Source organism: Saccoglossus kowalevskii, chromosome 2 (assembly GCF_978046115.1).
Source record: "Saccoglossus kowalevskii chromosome 2, keSacKowa6.1, whole genome shotgun sequence".
Taxonomy (NCBI): domain Eukaryota; kingdom Metazoa; phylum Hemichordata; class Enteropneusta; family Harrimaniidae; genus Saccoglossus; species Saccoglossus kowalevskii.
In genome coordinates this window covers 47,339,406-47,354,605 of record NC_140642.1, presented here as the reverse complement: position 1 = coordinate 47,354,605, position 15,200 = coordinate 47,339,406, and the positions used below count along the sequence as shown (strand labels likewise).

The following is a 15,200-nucleotide window of genomic DNA, read 5'->3' as shown; positions in this document are numbered from 1 at the left end:
GCCGAAACAATTAATGACATCCAATTCCGACGAAAATTCAGCCTACTGCCAATCCATTGCAGAACACACCAGTTCTCGTCCGATCACTGAAGTTAAGCTGCATCGGGCGTGGTTTGTACTTGCATTAGAGACTGGCTGGGAATATCAAGTGCAGTAGGCACATTAACATTTTTAATCCACCGTACATACTAACTTTTTTCCGGAATTTTTTGCCTACCCGAAGCATTAAATGTTAACCAATTCTGACGAATTTTCAGCCTACTGACAAACCATTGCAGAATACACCAGTTCTCGTCCGATCACTGAAGTTAAGCTCACCGGACGTGGTTAGTACTTGCATGGGAGACCGGCTGAGAATATCACGTGCAATAAGCTCATCAACATTTTTATTTCACCGTACATACTAACTTTTTCCCATGATTTTTTGCCTAGCCGAAGCATTAAATGTCATCCAATTCCGACGAATTTTCAGCCTACTGCCAAACCATTGCAGAATACACCAGTTTTCGTCCGATCACTGAAGTAAAGCTCACCGGACGTGGTTAGTACATGCATGGGAGACCGGCTGAGAATATCACGTGCAGTAGCCTCATCAACATTTTTATTCCACCGTACATACTAACTTTTTCCCGGGATTTTTTGCCTAGACGAAGTACTAAATTACATCCAATTCCGACGAATATTAAGGCTTATGCCAAACCATAGAAGAATACACCAGTTCTCCCGATCACTGAAGTTAAGCTGCATCGGGCGTGGTTAGTACTTGCATGGAAGACCGGCTGGGAATACCACGTGCAGTAGGCTTATCAACATTTTGATTCCACATTGCATACTAACGTTTTCCCATGATTATTTGTCTAGCCGTAGCATTAAATGACATCCAATTCCGACGAGTATTCAGCCTACTGCCAAACCAATGCAGACTACACCAGTTCTCGTCCGATCACTGAAGTTAAGCCGCATCGGGCATGGTTAGGACTTGCACGGGAGACCGGCTGGGAATACCATGTGCAGTAGGCTTATCAACATTTTGATTCCACCGTACATACCAACTTTTTCCCGGGATTTTTTGCTTAGCCGAAGCGTTAAACGACATCCAATTGCGACGAATATTCAGCTTACTGCCAAACCAATGCAGAATACACCAGTTCTCGTCCAATCACTGAAGTTAATCTGCATTGGGCATGGATTGTACTTGCATGGGTGACCGGCTAGGAATATCCAATTCCGACGAATTGTCGGCCTACTGACAAACCATTGCAGAATACACCAGTTCTCGACCGATCACTGAAGTTAAGCTCACCGGACGTGGTTAGTACTTGCATGGGAGACCGGCTGAGAATATCACGTGCAGTAGGATCATCAACATTTTTATTCCACATTACATACTAACTTTTTCCCATGATTTTTTGCCTAGCCGTAGCATTAAATGACATCCAATTCCGACGAATATTCAGCCTACTGCCAAACCATTGCAGAATACACCAGTTCTCGTCCGATCACTGAACTTAATCTGCATCGGACATGTTTAGTACTTTCATGGGAAACCGGCTGGTAATACCGCGTGCAGTAGGCTCATCAAAAATTTTATTCCACAGTACATAGTAACATTTTTCCTGGATTCTTTGCCTAGCCGAAACAATTAATGACATCCAATTCCGACGAAAATTCAGCCTACTGTCAATCCATTGCAGAATACACCGTTTCTCGTCCGATCACTGAAGTTAAGCTGCATCGGGCATGGTTTGTACTTGCATTAGATACTGGCTGGGAATATCAAGTGCAGTAGACACATTAACATTTTTATTCCACCGTACATACTAACTTTTTTTCCTTGATTTTTTGCCTAGCCAAGGCTTTCAATGGCATCCAATTCCGACGAATTTTCAGCCTACTGACAAACCATTGCAGAATACACCAGTTCTCGTCCGATCACTGAAGTTAAGCTCACCGTACGTGGTTAGTACTTGCATGGGAGACCGGCTGAGAATATCACGTGCAATAAGCTCATCAACATTTTTATTTCACCGTACATACTAACTTTTTCCCATGATTTTTTGCCTAGCCGAAGCATTAAATGTCATCCAATTCCGACGAATTTTCAGCCTACTGCCAAACCATTGCAGAATACACCAGTTTTCGTCCGATCACTGAAGTAAAGCTCACCGGACGTGGTTAGTACATGCATGGGAGACCGGCTGAGAATATCACGTGCAGTAGCCTCATCAACATTTTTATTCCACCGTACATACTAACTTTTTCCCGGGATTTTTTGCCTAGACGAAGTACTAAATTACATCCAATTCCGACGAATATTCAGGCTACTGCCAAACCATAGAAGAATACACCAGTTCTCGTCCGATCACTGAAGTTAAGCTGCATGGGAGACCGGCTGGGAATACCACGTGCAGTAGGCTTATCAACATTTTGATTCCACATTGCATACTAACTTTTTCCCATGATTATTTGTCTAGCTGTAGCATTAAATGACATCCAATTCCGACGAGTATTCAGCCTACTGCCAAACCAATGCAGAATACACCAGTTCTCGTCTGATCACTGAAGTTAAGCCGCATCGGGCATGGTTAGGACTTGCGCGGGAGACCGGCTGGGAATACCATGTGCAGTAGGCTTATCAACATTTTGATTCCACCGTACATACCAACTTTTTCCCGAGATTTTTTGCCTAGCCGTAGCATTAAATGACATCCAATTCCGACGAATATTCAGCCTACTGCCAAACCATTGCAGAATACACCAGTTCTCGTCCGATCACTGAACTTAATCTGCATCGGACATTTTTAGTACTTTCATGGGAGACCGGCTGGTAATACCGCGTGCAGTAAGCTCATCAAAAATATTATTCCGCAGTACATAGTAACATTTTTCCTGGATTCTTTGCCTAGCCGAAACAATTAATGACATCCAATTCCGACGAAAATTCAGCCTACTGCCAATCCATTGCAGAACACACCAGTTCTCGTCCGATCACTGAAGTTAAGCTGCATCGGGCGTGGTTTGTACTTGCATTAGAGACTGGCTGGGAATATCAAGTGCAGTAGGCACATTAACATTTTTAATCCACCGTACATACTAACTTTTTTCCGGAATTTTTTGCCTACCCGAAGCATTAAATGTTAACCAATTCTGACGAATTTTCAGCCTACTGACAAACCATTGCAGAATACACCAGTTCTCGTCCGATCACTGAAGTTAAGTTCATCGGACGTGGTTAGTACTTGCATGGGAGACCGGCTGAGAATATCACGTGCAATAAGCTCATCAACCTTTTTATTTCACCGTACATACTAACTTTTTCCCATGATTTTTTGCCTAGCCGAAGCATTAAATGTCATCCAATTCCGACGAATTTTCAGCCTACTGCCAAACCATTGCAGAATACACCAGTTTTCGTCCGATCACTGAAGTAAAGCTCACCGGACGTGGTTAGTACATGCATGGGAGACCGGCTGAGAATATCACGTGCAGTAGCCTCATCAACATTTTTATTCCACCGTACATACTAACTTTTTCCCGGGATTTTTTGCCTAGACGAAGTACTAAATTACATCCAATTCCGACGAATATTAAGGCTTATGCCAAACCATAGAAGAATACACCAGTTCTCGTCCGATCACTGAAGTTAAGCTGCATCGGGCGTGGTTAGTACTTGCATGGGAGACCGGCTGGGAATACCACGTGCAGTAGGCTTATCAACATTTTGATTCCACATTGCATACTAACTTTTTCCCATGATTATTTGTCTAGCCGTAGCATTAAATGACATCCAATTCCGACGAGTATTCAGCCTACTGCCAAACCAATGCAGAATACACCAGTTCTCGTCTGATCACTGAAGTTAAGCCGCATCGGGCATGGTTAGGACTTGCGCGGGAGACCGGCTGGGAATACCATGTGCAGTAGGCTTATCAACATTTTGATTCCACCGTACATACCAACTTTTTCCCGGGATTTTTTGCTTAGCCGAAGCGTTAAACGACATCCAATTGCGACGAATATTCAGCCTACTGCCAAACCAATGCAGAATACACCAGTTCTCGTCCAGTCACTGAAGTTAATCTGCATTGGGCATGGATTGTACTTGCATGGGTGACCGGCTAGGAATATCCAATTCCGACGAATTGTCGGCCTACTGACAAACCATTGCAGAATACACCAGTTCTCGACCGATCACTGAAGTTAAGCTCACCGGACGTGGTTAGTACTTGCATGGGAGACCGGCTGAGAATATCACGTGCAGTAGGATCATCAACATTTTTATTCCACATTACATACTAACTTTTTCCCATGATTTTTTGCCTAGCCGTAGCATTAAATGACATCCAATTCCGACGAATATTCAGCCTACTGCCAAACCATTGCAGAATACACCAGTTCTCGTCCGATCACTGAACTTAATCTGCATCGGACATGTTTAGTACTTTCATGGGAAACCGGCTGGTAATACCGCGTGCAGTAGGCTCATCAAAAATTTTATTCCGCAGTACATAGTAACATTTTTCCTGGATTCTTTGCCTAGCCGAAACAATTAATGACATCCAATTCCGACGAAAATTCAAACTACTGCCAATCCATTGCAGAATACACCAGTTCTCGTCCGATCACTGAAGTTAAGCTGCATCGGGCGTGGTTTGTACTTGCATTAGATACTGGCTGGGAATATCAAGTGCAGTAGTCACATTAACATTTTTATTCCACCGTGCATACTAACTTTTTTTCAGGGATTTTTTGCCTAGCCAAGGCTTTAAATGGCATCCAATTCCGACGAATTTTCAGCCTACTGATAAACCATTGCAGAATACACCAGTTCTCGTCCGATCACTGAAGTTAAGCTCACCGGACGTGGTTAGTACTTGCATGGGACACCGGCTGAGAATATCAAATATCACGTGCAGTAGGCACATTAACATTTTTATTCCACCGTACATACTAACTTTTTTCCGGGATTTTTTGCCTAGCCAAGGCTTTAAATGGCATCCAATTCCGACGAATTTTCAGCCTACTGACAAACCATTGCAGAACACACCAGTTCTCGACCGATAACTGAAGTTAAGCTCACCGGACGTGGTTAGTACTTGCATGGGAGACCGGCTGAGAATATCCCGTGCAGTAGGTTTATCAACATTTGTATTCAACTGTACATACCATACATGCCTTGGAAGAGAATAGAAGGTCCGTCCAACTACCATGATGTATCTGATGAACCGTTATTCTTTAATCCACTTATAAGACACCATCTGAAGATAAGCTGCATCGGGCGTGGTTAGTACTTGCATTGGAGAACGGGTGTGAATACTACGTGCAGTAGGCTGATGAACATTTTTATTCCACCGTACACTAACTTTTTTCTATGATTTTTTGCCAAGCCGAAGCATTAAATTCTGCAATGGTTTGGCAGTAGGCCGAATACTCGTCGGAATTGGATGTCATTTAATGCTACGGCTAGACAAATAATCATGGGAAAAAGTTAGTATTCAATGTGGAATCAAAATGTTGATAAGCCTACTGCACGTGGTATTCCCAGCCGGTCTCCCATGCAAGTACAAACCACGCCCGATGCAGCTTAACTTCAGTGATCGGACGAGAACTGGTGTGTTCTGCAATGGTTTGACAGTAGGCTGAATATTCGTCAGAATTGCATGTCGTTTAACCCTTCGGCAAGGCAAAAAATCCCGGGAAAAAGTTGGTATATGCGGTGGAATAAAAATGTTGATAAGCCTACTGCACGTGGTATTCCCAGCATGCCTCCCATGCAAGTACTAACCACGCCCGATGCAGCTTAACTTCAGTGATCGGACGAGAACTGGAGTATTCTGCAATGGTTTGGCAGTAGGCTGAATATTCGTCGAAATTGTATGTCATTTAATGCTTCGTCTGGGCAAAAAATCATAGGAAAATGTTAGAATGTAATGTGGAATAAAAAATGTTGATGGGCCTACTGCACGTGGTATTCCCAGCCGGTCTCCCGTACAAGTCCTAACCATGCCCGATGCGGCTTAACTTCAGTGATCGGACGAGAACTGGTGTATTCTGCAATGGTATGGCAGTAGGCTGAATATTTGTCGGAGTTGGATTTCAATTAATGTTTCGGCTAGGCAAAAAATAAGGGAAAGAGATAGTATGTACGGTGGAATAATAATGTTGATAAGCCTACTGCACGTGGTATTCCCAGCATGCCTCCCATGCAAGTACTAACCACGCCCGATGCAGCTTAAATTCAGTGATCGAACGAGAACTGGTGTGTTCTTCAATTGTTTGACAGTAGGCTGAATATTCGTCAGAATTGGATGTCGTTTAACGCTTCGGCTAGGCAAAAAATCCAGGGAAAAATTTGGCATGTACGGTGGAATAAAAATGTTGTTAAGCCTACTACACATGGTATTCCAAGCCGGTCTCCCATGCAATTATTAACCACGCCCGATGCAGCTTAACTTCAGTGATCGGACGAGAACTGGTGTATTCTGCAATGGTTTGGCAGTAGGCTGAATTTTCGTCGGAATTGGATGTAATTTAATACTTCGGCTAGGCAAAAAATCCCGGGAAAACGTTATTATGTACGGTGGAATAAAAATGTTGATGAGCCTAATGCACGTTGTATTCCCAGCCGGTCTCCCATGCAAGTACTAACCACGCCCGATGGAGCTTTACTTCAGTGATCGGACGAGAACTGGTGTATTCTGCAATGGTTTGGCTGTAGGCTGAATATTCGTTCGAATTGTATGTCATTTAATGCTTCGTCTAGGCAAAAATTCATGGGAAATAGTTAGTATGTAATATGGAATAAAAATGTTGATGAGCCGACTGAACGTGGTATTCCCAGCCGGTCTCCCGTGCAAGAACTAACCACGCCCGATGCGCCTTAACTTCAGTGATCGGACGAGAACTGGTGTATTCTGCAATGGTTTGGCAGTAGGCTGAATATTTGTCGGAATTGGATTTCAATTAATGCTTCGGCTAGGCAAAAAATTACGGGGGAAAAAAGATAGTATGTACGGTGGAATAAAAATGTTGATAAGCCTACTGCATGTGGTATTCCTTGCAGGTCTCCCATGCAAGTACTAACCACGCCCGATGCAGCGTAACTTCTGTGGTCGGACGAGAACTGGTGTATTCTACAATGGTTTGGCAGTAGGCTGAATATTCGTCGGAATTGGATGTAATTTAATACTTCGGCTAGGCAACAAATCCCGGGAAAAAGTTTGTATGTACGGTGGAATAAAAATGTTGATAAGCCTACTGCTCGTGGTATTCCCAGCAGGTCTGCCATGCAAGTACTAACTACGCCCATTGCAGCTTAACTTCTGTGATCGGACGTGAGCTGGTGTATTCTACAATGGTTTGGCAGTAGGCTGAATATTCGTCGGAATTGGATGTAATTTAATACTTCGGCTAGGCAACAAATCCCGGGAAAAAGTTTGTATGTACGGTGGAATAAAAATGTTGATAAGCCTACTGCTCGTGGTATTCCCCGCCGGTCTCCCATGTAAGTACTAACCATGCCCGATGCAGATTAACTTTAGTGATCGGACGAGAACTGGTGTATTCTGCAATGGTTTGGCAGTAGGCTGAATTTTCGTCGGAATTGGATGTAATTTAATACTTCGGCTAGGCAAAAATCCCGGGAAAACGTTAGTATGTACGGTGGAATAAAAATGTTGATGAGCCTAATGCACGTTGTATTCCCAGCCGGTCTCCCATGCAAGTACTAACCACGCCCGATGCAGCTTAACTTCAGTGATCGGACGAGAACTGGTGTATTCTGCAATGGTTTGGCTGTAGGCTGAATATTCGTCCGAATTGTGTTTTATTTAATGCTTCGTCTAGGCAAAAAATCATGGGAAAAATTTAGTATGTAATGTGGAATAAAAATGTTGATGAGCCGACTGAACGTGGTATTCCCAGCCGGTCTCCCGTGCAAGAACTAACCGCGCCCGATGCGCCTTAACTTCAGTGATCGGACGAGAACTGGTGTATTCTGCAATGGTTTGACAGTAGGCTGAATATTCGTCAGAATTGCATGTCGTTTAACCCTTCGGCAAGGCAAAAAATCCCGGGAAAAAGTTGGTATATGCGGTGGAATAAAAATGTAGATAAGCCTACTGCACATGGTATTCCCAGCCGGTTTCCCATGCAAGTACTAACCACGCCCGATGCAGCTTAACTTCAGTGATCGGACGAGAACTGGTGTATTCTGCAATGGATTGGCAGTAGGCTGAATATTCGTCTGAATTGTATGTCATTTAATACTTCGTCTAGGCAAAAAATCATGGAAAAAAGTTAGTATGTAATGTGGAATAAAAATGTTGATGAGCCTACTGCACGTGGTATTCCCAGCCGGTCTCCCCTGCATGAACTAACCACGCCCGATGCGGCTTAACTGCAGTGATCGGACGAGAACTGGTGTATTCTGCAATAAAAATGTTCATCAGCCTACTGCACGTGGTATTCCTAGCCGGTCTCCCAGGCAAGTACTAAAAACGCCCGATGGAGATTAACTTCAGTGATCGGACGAGAACTGGTGTATTCTGCAAATGTTTGGCAGTAGGCTGAATATTCGTTGGAAGTGGATGTAATTTAATACTTCGGCTAGGCAAAAAATCACGGGAAGAAGTTAGTATGTATGGTGGAATAAAAATGTTGATGAGCCTAATGCACGTGGTATTCCCAGCCAGTCTCCCATGCAAGTACTAACCACGCCCGATGCAGCTTAACTTCAGTGATCGGACGAGAACTGGTGTATTCTGCAATAAAAAAATGTTGATAAGCCTACAGCAGGTAGTATTCTCAGCCGGTCTCCCTTGAGAGTACTAACCATGCCCGATGCAGATTAACTTCAGTGATCGGACATGAACTTGTGTATTCTGCATTGGTTTGGCAGTAGGCTGAATATTTGTCGCAATTGGATGTCATTTAATGCTACGGCTAGGCAACAAATCAAAGGAAAAAGTTAGTATGTAGTGTGGAATAAAAATGTTGATGAGCCTACTGCACGTGGTAATCCCAGCCGGTCTCCCATGTAAGTACTAACCATGCCCGATGCAGATTAACTTTAGTGATCGGAGGAGAACTGGTGTATTCTGCAATGGTTTGGCAGTAGGCTGGATGTTCGTCGGAATTGGATGTAATTTAATACTTCGGCTAGGCAAAAAATCCCGGGAAAAAGTTAGTATGTATGGTGGAATAAAAATGTTGATGAGCCTAATGCACATGGTATTCCAGGCCGGTCTCCCATGCAACCACGCCCGATGCAGCTTAACTTCAGTGATCGGACGAGAACTGGAGTATTCTGCAATGGTTTGGCAGTAGGCTGAATATTCGTCGGAATTGTATGTCATTTAATGCTTCGTCTAGGCAAAAAATCATAGGAAAATGTTAGAATGTAATGTGGAATAAAAAATGTTGAAGGGCCTACTGCACGTGGTATTCCCAGCCGGTCTCCCGTACAAGTCCTAACCATGCCCGATGCGGCTTAACTTCAGTGATCGGACGAGAACTGGTGTATTCTGCAATGGTATGGCAGTAGGCTGAATATTTGTCGGAGTTGGATTTCAATTAATGTTTCGGCTAGGCAAAAAATAAGGGAAAGAGGTAGTATGTACGGTGGAATAATAATGTTGATAAGCCTACTGCACGTGGTATTCCCAGCCGGTCTCCCGTGCAAGAACTAACCACGCCCGATGCGCCTTAACTTCAGTGATCGGACGAGAACTGGTGTATTCTGCAATGGTTTGGCAGTAGGCTGAATATTTGTCGGAATTGGATTTCAATTAATGCTTCAGCTAGGCAAAAAATTACGGGGGAAAAAAGATAGTATGTACGGTGGAATAAAAATGTTGATAAGCCTACTGCATGTGGTATTCCCAGCAGGTCTCCCATGCAAGAACTAACCACGCCCGATGCAGCGTAACTTCTGTGGTCGGACGAGAACTGGTGTATTCTACAATGGTTTGGCAGTAGGCTGAATATTCGTCGGAATTGGATGTAATTTAATACTTCGGCTAGGCAACAAATCCCGGGAAAAAGTTTGTATGTACGGTGGAATAAAAATCTTGATAAGCCTACTGCTCGTGGTATTCCCAGCGGGTCTGCCATGCAAGTACTAACCACGCCCAATGCAGCTTAACATCTGTGATCGGTAGAGAATTGGTGTATTTTACATTGGTTTGGCAGTAGGCTGAATATTCGTCAGAATTGGATGTAATTTAATACTTCGGCTAGGCAACAAATCCCGGGAAAATGTTAGAAAAGTACGGTGGAATAAAAATGTTGATAAGCCTACTGCAGGTAGTATTCTCAGCCGGTCTCCCTTGCGAGTACTAACCATGCCCGATGCAGATTAACTTCAGTGATCGGACATGAACTTGTGTATTCTGCATTGGTTTGGCAGTAGGCTGAATATTCGTCGCAATTGGATGTCATTTAATGCTACGGCTAGGCAACAAATCATAGGAAAAAGTTAGTATGTAGTGTGGAATAAAAATGTTGATGAGCCTACTGCACGTGGTAATCCCAGCCGGTCTCCCATGCAAGTACTAACCACGCCCGATGCAGCTTAACTTCAGTGATCGGACGAGAACTGGTGTATTCTGCAAAGGTTTGGCAGTAGGCTGAATATTTGTCGGAATTGGATGTCATTTATTGCTACGGCTAGGCAAAAAATCATGGGGTAAAAGTTAGTATGTAATTTGGAATAAAAATGTTGATGAGCCTACTGCACGTGGTATTCCCAGCCGGTCTCCCATGCAAGTACTAACCACACCAGATGCAGCTTAACTTCAGTGATCGGACAAGAACTGGTGTGTTCTGCAATGGTTTGACGGCTGGCTGAATATTTGTCAGAATTGCATGTCGTTTAACGCTTCGGCAAGGCAAAAAATCCCGGGAAAAAGTTTGTATGTACGGTGGAATAAAAATGTTGATAAGCCTACTGCACATGGTATTCCCAGCCGGTCTCCCATGCAAGTACAAACCACGCCTGACGCAGCTTAACTTCAGTGATCGGACGAGAACTGGTGTATTCTGCAATGGTTTGGCAGTAGGCTGGATATTCGTCGGAATTGGATGTAATTTAATACTTCGGCTAGGCAAAAAATCCCGGGATAAAGTTAGTATGTACTGTGGAATAAAAATGTTGATGAGCCTAATGCACGTGGTATTCCCAGCCGGTCTCCCATGAAAGTACTAAACACGCCCGATGCAGCTTAACTTCAGTGGTCGGACGAGAACTGTTGTATTCTGAAATGGTTTGGCAGTAGGCTGGATATTCGTCGGAATTGGATGTAATTTAATACATTCGGCTAGGCAAAAAATCACGGGAAAAAGTTACTATGTATGGTGGAATAAAAATGTTGATGAGCCTAATGCACGTGGTTTTCCCAGCCCTTCTCCCATGCAAGTACTAACCACGCCCAATGCAGCTTAACTTCGGTGATCAGACGAGAACTGGTGTATTCTGCTATGGTTTGGCAGTAGGCTGAATATTCGTCCGAATTGTATGTCATTTAAAGCTTCGTCTAGGCAAAAAATCATGGGAAAAAGTTTGTATGTAATGTGGAATAAAAATGTTGATGAGCCTACTGCACGTGGTATTCCCAGCCGGACTCCCGTGCAAGAACTAACCACGCTCGATGCTGCTTAACTTCAGTGAACGGACTAGAACTAGTGTATTCTGCAATGGTTTGGCAGTAGGCTGAATATTCGTCCGAATTGTATGTCATTTAATGCTTCGTCTAGGCAAAAAATCATGGGAAAAAGTTTGTATGTAATGTGGAATAAAAATGTTGATGAGCCTAATGCACGTGGTATTCCCAGCCGGTCTCCCATGCAAGTACTAACCACGCCCAATGCAGCTTAACTTCAGTGATCGGACGAGAACTGGTGTATTCGACAATGGTTTGGCAGTAGGCTGAATATTTGTCCGAATTGTATGTCATTTAATGCTTCGTCTAGGCAAAAAATCATGGGAAAAAGTTTGTATGTAATGTTGAATAAAAATGTTGATGAGCCTACTGCACGTGGTATTCCCAACCGGTCTCCCATGCAAGTACTAAGCACGCCGGATGCAGCTTAACTTCAGTGATCGGACAAGAACTGGTGTGTTCTGCAATGGTTTGACAGTAGGCTGAATATTCGTCAGAATTGCATGTCGTTTAACGCTTCGGCAAGGCAAAAAATCCCGAGAAAAAGTTGGTATGTACGGTGGAATAAAAATGTTGATAAGCCTACTGCACATGGTATTCCCAGCCGGTCTCCCATGCAAGTACTAACCACGCCCGACGCAGCTTAACTTCAGTGATCGGACGATAACTGGTGTATTTTGCAATGGTTTGGCAGTAGGCTGGATATTCGTCGGACTTGGATGTAATTTGATACTTTGGCTAGGCAAAAAATCCAAGGAAAAAGTTAGTATGTACGGTGGAATAAAAATGTTGATGAGCCTAATGCACGTGGTATTCCCAGCCAGTCTCCCATGCAAGTACTAACCACGCCCGATGCAGCTTAACTTCAGTGATCGGACGAGAACTGGTGTATTCTGCAATAAAAAAAATTTTGATAAGCCTACTGCAGGTAGTATTCTCAGCCGGTCTCCCTTGCGAGTACTAACCATGCCCGATGCAGATTAACTTCAGTGATCGGACATGAACTTGTGTATTCTGCATTGGTTTGGCAGTAGGCTGAATATTCGTCGCAATTGGATGTCATTTAATGCTACGGCTAGGCAACAAATCAAAGGAAAAAGTTAGTATGTAGTGTGGAATAAAAATGTTGATGAGCCTACTGCACGTGGTAATCCCAGCCGGTCTTCCATGTAAGTACTAACCATGCCCGATGCAGATTAACTTTAGTGATCGGACGAGAACTGGTGTATTCTGCAATGGTTTGGCAGTAGGCTGAATTTTCGTCGGAATTGGATGTAATTTAATACTTCGGCTAGGCAAAAATCCCGGGAAAACGTTAGTATGTACGGTGGAATAAAAATGTTGATGAGCCTAATGCATGTTGTATTCCCAGCCGGTCTCCCATGCAAGTACTAACCACGCCCGATGCAGCTTAACTTCAGTGATCGGACGAGAACTGGTGTATTCTGCAATGGTTTGGCTGTAGGCTGAATATTCGTCCGAATTGTATTTTATTTAATGCTTCGTCTAGGCAAAAAAATCATGGGAAAAATTTAGTATGTAATGTGGAATAAAAATGTTGATGAGCCGACTGAACGTGGTATTCCCAGCCGGTCTCCCGTGCAAGAACTAACCACGCCCGATGCGCCTTAACTTCAGTGATCGGACGAGAACTGGTGTATTCTGCAATGGTTTGACAGTAGGCTGAATATTCGTCAGAATTGCATGTCGTTTAACCCTTCGGCAAGGCAAAAAATCCCGGGAAAAAATTGGTATATGCGGTGGAATAAAAATGTAGAAAAGCCTACTGCACATGGTAATCCCAGCCGGTTTCCCATGCAAGTACTAACCACGCCCGATGCAGCTTAACTTCAGTGATCGGACGAGAACTGGTGTATTCTGCAATGGATTGGCAGTAGGCTGAATATTCGTCCGAATTGTATGTCATTTAATACTTCGTCTAGGCAAAAAATCATGGAAAAAAGTTAGTATGTAATGTGGAATAACAATGTTGATGAGCCTACTGCACGTGGTATTCCCAGCCGGTCTCCCCTGCATGAACTAACCACGCCCGATGCGGCTTAACTGCAGTGATCGGACGAGAACTGGTGTATTCTGCAATAAAAATGTTCATCAGCCTACTGCACGTGGTATTCCCAGCCGCTCTCCCAGGCAAGTACTAAAAACGCCCGATGGAGATTAACTTCAGTGATCGGACGAGAACTGGTGTATTCTGCAAATGTTTGGCAGTAGGCTGAATATTCGTCGGAATTGGATGTAATTTAATACTTCGGCTAGGCAAAAAATCACGGGAAGAAGTTAGTATGTATGGTGGAATAAAAATGTTCATCAGCCTACTGCACGTGGTATTCCCAGCAGGTCTCCCATGCAAGTACTAACCACGCCCAATGAAGCTTAACTTCAGTGATCGGACGAGAACTGGTGTATTCTGCAATGGTTTGGCAGTAGGCTGGATATTCGTCGGAATTGGATGTAATTTAATACTTCGGCTAGGCAAAAAATCCCGGGAAAAAGTTAGTATGTATGGTGGAATAAAAATGTTGATGAGCCTAATGCACATGGTATTCCAGGCCGGTCTCCCATGCAACCACGCCCGATGCAGCTTAACTTCAGTGATCGGACGAGAACTGGAGTATTCTGCAATGGTTTGGCAGTAGGCTGAATATTCGTCGGAATTGTATGTCATTTAATGCTTCGTCTAGGCAAAAAATCATAGGAAAATGTTAGAATGTAATGTGGAATAAAAAATGTTGAAGGGCCTACTGCACGTGGTATTCCCAGCCGGTCTCCCGTACAAGTCCTAACCATGCCCGATGCGGCTTAACTTCAGTGATCGGACGAGAACTGGTGTATTCTGCAATGGTATGGCAGTAGGCTGAATATTTGTCGGAGTTGGATTTCAATTAATGTTTCGGCTAGGCAAAAAATAAGGGAAAGAGGTAGTATGTACGGTGGAATAATAATGTTGATAATCCTACTGCACGTGGTATTCCCAGCCGGTCTCCCGTGCAAGAACTAACCACGACCGATGCGCCTTAACTTCAGTGATCGGACGAGAACTGGTGTATTCTGCAATGGTTTGGCAGTAGGCTGAATATTTGTCGGAATTGGATTTCAATTAATGCTTCAGCTAGGCAAAAAATTACGGGGGAAAAAAGATAGTATGTACGGTGGAATAAAAATGTTGATAAGACTACTGCATGTGGTATTCCCAGCAGGTCTCCCATGCAAGAACTAACCACGCCCGATGCAGCGTAACTTCTGTGGTCGGACGAGAACTGGTGTATTCTACAATGGTTTGGCAGTAGGCTGAATATTCGTCGGAATTGGATGTAATTTAATACTTCGGCTAGGCAACAAATCCCGGGAAAAAGTTTGTATGTACGGTGGAATAAAAATTTTGATAAGCCTACTGCTCGTGGTATTCCCAGCGGGTCTGCCATGCAAGTACTAACCACGCCCAATGCAGCTTAACATCTGTGATCGGTAGAGAACTGGTGTATTTTACATTGGTTTGGCAGTATGCTGAATATTCGTCGG

At 43.7% G+C, this 15,200-nt stretch overlaps 37 pseudogenes; 6 read left to right on the top strand and 31 right to left on the bottom strand.

Annotated features, from left to right (window-relative positions):
* The first annotated feature begins 40 nt into the window (after positions 1-40).
* Positions 41-160, top strand: LOC146749459 (5S ribosomal RNA; annotated as a pseudogene).
* Positions 161-900: 740 nt separating this feature from the next.
* On the top strand, positions 901-1,020 carry LOC146749458 (5S ribosomal RNA; annotated as a pseudogene).
* Positions 1,021-2,513: 1,493 nt separating this feature from the next.
* Positions 2,514-2,633, top strand: LOC146749457 (5S ribosomal RNA; annotated as a pseudogene).
* Positions 2,634-2,945: 312 nt separating this feature from the next.
* Positions 2,946-3,065, top strand: LOC146749456 (5S ribosomal RNA; annotated as a pseudogene).
* A 527-nt stretch (positions 3,066-3,592) lies between these two features.
* LOC146749455 (5S ribosomal RNA) lies at positions 3,593-3,711 on the top strand (annotated as a pseudogene).
* Positions 3,712-3,807: 96 nt separating this feature from the next.
* On the top strand, positions 3,808-3,927 carry LOC146749454 (5S ribosomal RNA; annotated as a pseudogene).
* Positions 3,928-5,520: 1,593 nt separating this feature from the next.
* LOC144344668 (5S ribosomal RNA) lies at positions 5,521-5,640 on the bottom strand (annotated as a pseudogene).
* Positions 5,641-5,736: 96 nt separating this feature from the next.
* Positions 5,737-5,856, bottom strand: LOC144344672 (5S ribosomal RNA; annotated as a pseudogene).
* A 97-nt stretch (positions 5,857-5,953) lies between these two features.
* LOC144344674 (5S ribosomal RNA) lies at positions 5,954-6,073 on the bottom strand (annotated as a pseudogene).
* Positions 6,074-6,384: 311 nt separating this feature from the next.
* LOC146749453 (5S ribosomal RNA) lies at positions 6,385-6,504 on the bottom strand (annotated as a pseudogene).
* Positions 6,505-6,600: 96 nt separating this feature from the next.
* LOC146749452 (5S ribosomal RNA) lies at positions 6,601-6,720 on the bottom strand (annotated as a pseudogene).
* A 96-nt stretch (positions 6,721-6,816) lies between these two features.
* Positions 6,817-6,936, bottom strand: LOC146749451 (5S ribosomal RNA; annotated as a pseudogene).
* A 99-nt stretch (positions 6,937-7,035) lies between these two features.
* On the bottom strand, positions 7,036-7,155 carry LOC146749450 (5S ribosomal RNA; annotated as a pseudogene).
* A 96-nt stretch (positions 7,156-7,251) lies between these two features.
* On the bottom strand, positions 7,252-7,371 carry LOC146749449 (5S ribosomal RNA; annotated as a pseudogene).
* A 96-nt stretch (positions 7,372-7,467) lies between these two features.
* LOC146749448 (5S ribosomal RNA) lies at positions 7,468-7,587 on the bottom strand (annotated as a pseudogene).
* Positions 7,588-7,682: 95 nt separating this feature from the next.
* On the bottom strand, positions 7,683-7,802 carry LOC146749447 (5S ribosomal RNA; annotated as a pseudogene).
* Positions 7,803-7,898: 96 nt separating this feature from the next.
* LOC146749446 (5S ribosomal RNA) lies at positions 7,899-8,018 on the bottom strand (annotated as a pseudogene).
* A 96-nt stretch (positions 8,019-8,114) lies between these two features.
* On the bottom strand, positions 8,115-8,234 carry LOC146749445 (5S ribosomal RNA; annotated as a pseudogene).
* Positions 8,235-9,000: 766 nt separating this feature from the next.
* LOC146749444 (5S ribosomal RNA) lies at positions 9,001-9,120 on the bottom strand (annotated as a pseudogene).
* Positions 9,121-9,426: 306 nt separating this feature from the next.
* LOC146749443 (5S ribosomal RNA) lies at positions 9,427-9,546 on the bottom strand (annotated as a pseudogene).
* Positions 9,547-9,641: 95 nt separating this feature from the next.
* LOC146749442 (5S ribosomal RNA) lies at positions 9,642-9,761 on the bottom strand (annotated as a pseudogene).
* Positions 9,762-9,860: 99 nt separating this feature from the next.
* On the bottom strand, positions 9,861-9,980 carry LOC146749441 (5S ribosomal RNA; annotated as a pseudogene).
* A 529-nt stretch (positions 9,981-10,509) lies between these two features.
* Positions 10,510-10,629, bottom strand: LOC146749440 (5S ribosomal RNA; annotated as a pseudogene).
* A 97-nt stretch (positions 10,630-10,726) lies between these two features.
* LOC146749439 (5S ribosomal RNA) lies at positions 10,727-10,846 on the bottom strand (annotated as a pseudogene).
* Positions 10,847-10,942: 96 nt separating this feature from the next.
* Positions 10,943-11,062, bottom strand: LOC146749438 (5S ribosomal RNA; annotated as a pseudogene).
* Positions 11,063-11,158: 96 nt separating this feature from the next.
* On the bottom strand, positions 11,159-11,278 carry LOC146749437 (5S ribosomal RNA; annotated as a pseudogene).
* A 97-nt stretch (positions 11,279-11,375) lies between these two features.
* LOC146749436 (5S ribosomal RNA) lies at positions 11,376-11,495 on the bottom strand (annotated as a pseudogene).
* A 312-nt stretch (positions 11,496-11,807) lies between these two features.
* Positions 11,808-11,927, bottom strand: LOC146749435 (5S ribosomal RNA; annotated as a pseudogene).
* Positions 11,928-12,023: 96 nt separating this feature from the next.
* LOC146749434 (5S ribosomal RNA) lies at positions 12,024-12,143 on the bottom strand (annotated as a pseudogene).
* A 96-nt stretch (positions 12,144-12,239) lies between these two features.
* Positions 12,240-12,359, bottom strand: LOC146749433 (5S ribosomal RNA; annotated as a pseudogene).
* A 433-nt stretch (positions 12,360-12,792) lies between these two features.
* On the bottom strand, positions 12,793-12,912 carry LOC146749432 (5S ribosomal RNA; annotated as a pseudogene).
* A 95-nt stretch (positions 12,913-13,007) lies between these two features.
* Positions 13,008-13,127, bottom strand: LOC146749431 (5S ribosomal RNA; annotated as a pseudogene).
* Positions 13,128-13,224: 97 nt separating this feature from the next.
* LOC146749430 (5S ribosomal RNA) lies at positions 13,225-13,344 on the bottom strand (annotated as a pseudogene).
* A 96-nt stretch (positions 13,345-13,440) lies between these two features.
* LOC146749429 (5S ribosomal RNA) lies at positions 13,441-13,560 on the bottom strand (annotated as a pseudogene).
* A 430-nt stretch (positions 13,561-13,990) lies between these two features.
* On the bottom strand, positions 13,991-14,110 carry LOC146749428 (5S ribosomal RNA; annotated as a pseudogene).
* A 306-nt stretch (positions 14,111-14,416) lies between these two features.
* LOC146749427 (5S ribosomal RNA) lies at positions 14,417-14,536 on the bottom strand (annotated as a pseudogene).
* A 95-nt stretch (positions 14,537-14,631) lies between these two features.
* On the bottom strand, positions 14,632-14,751 carry LOC146749426 (5S ribosomal RNA; annotated as a pseudogene).
* Between the last annotated feature and the right edge of the window lie 449 nt (positions 14,752-15,200).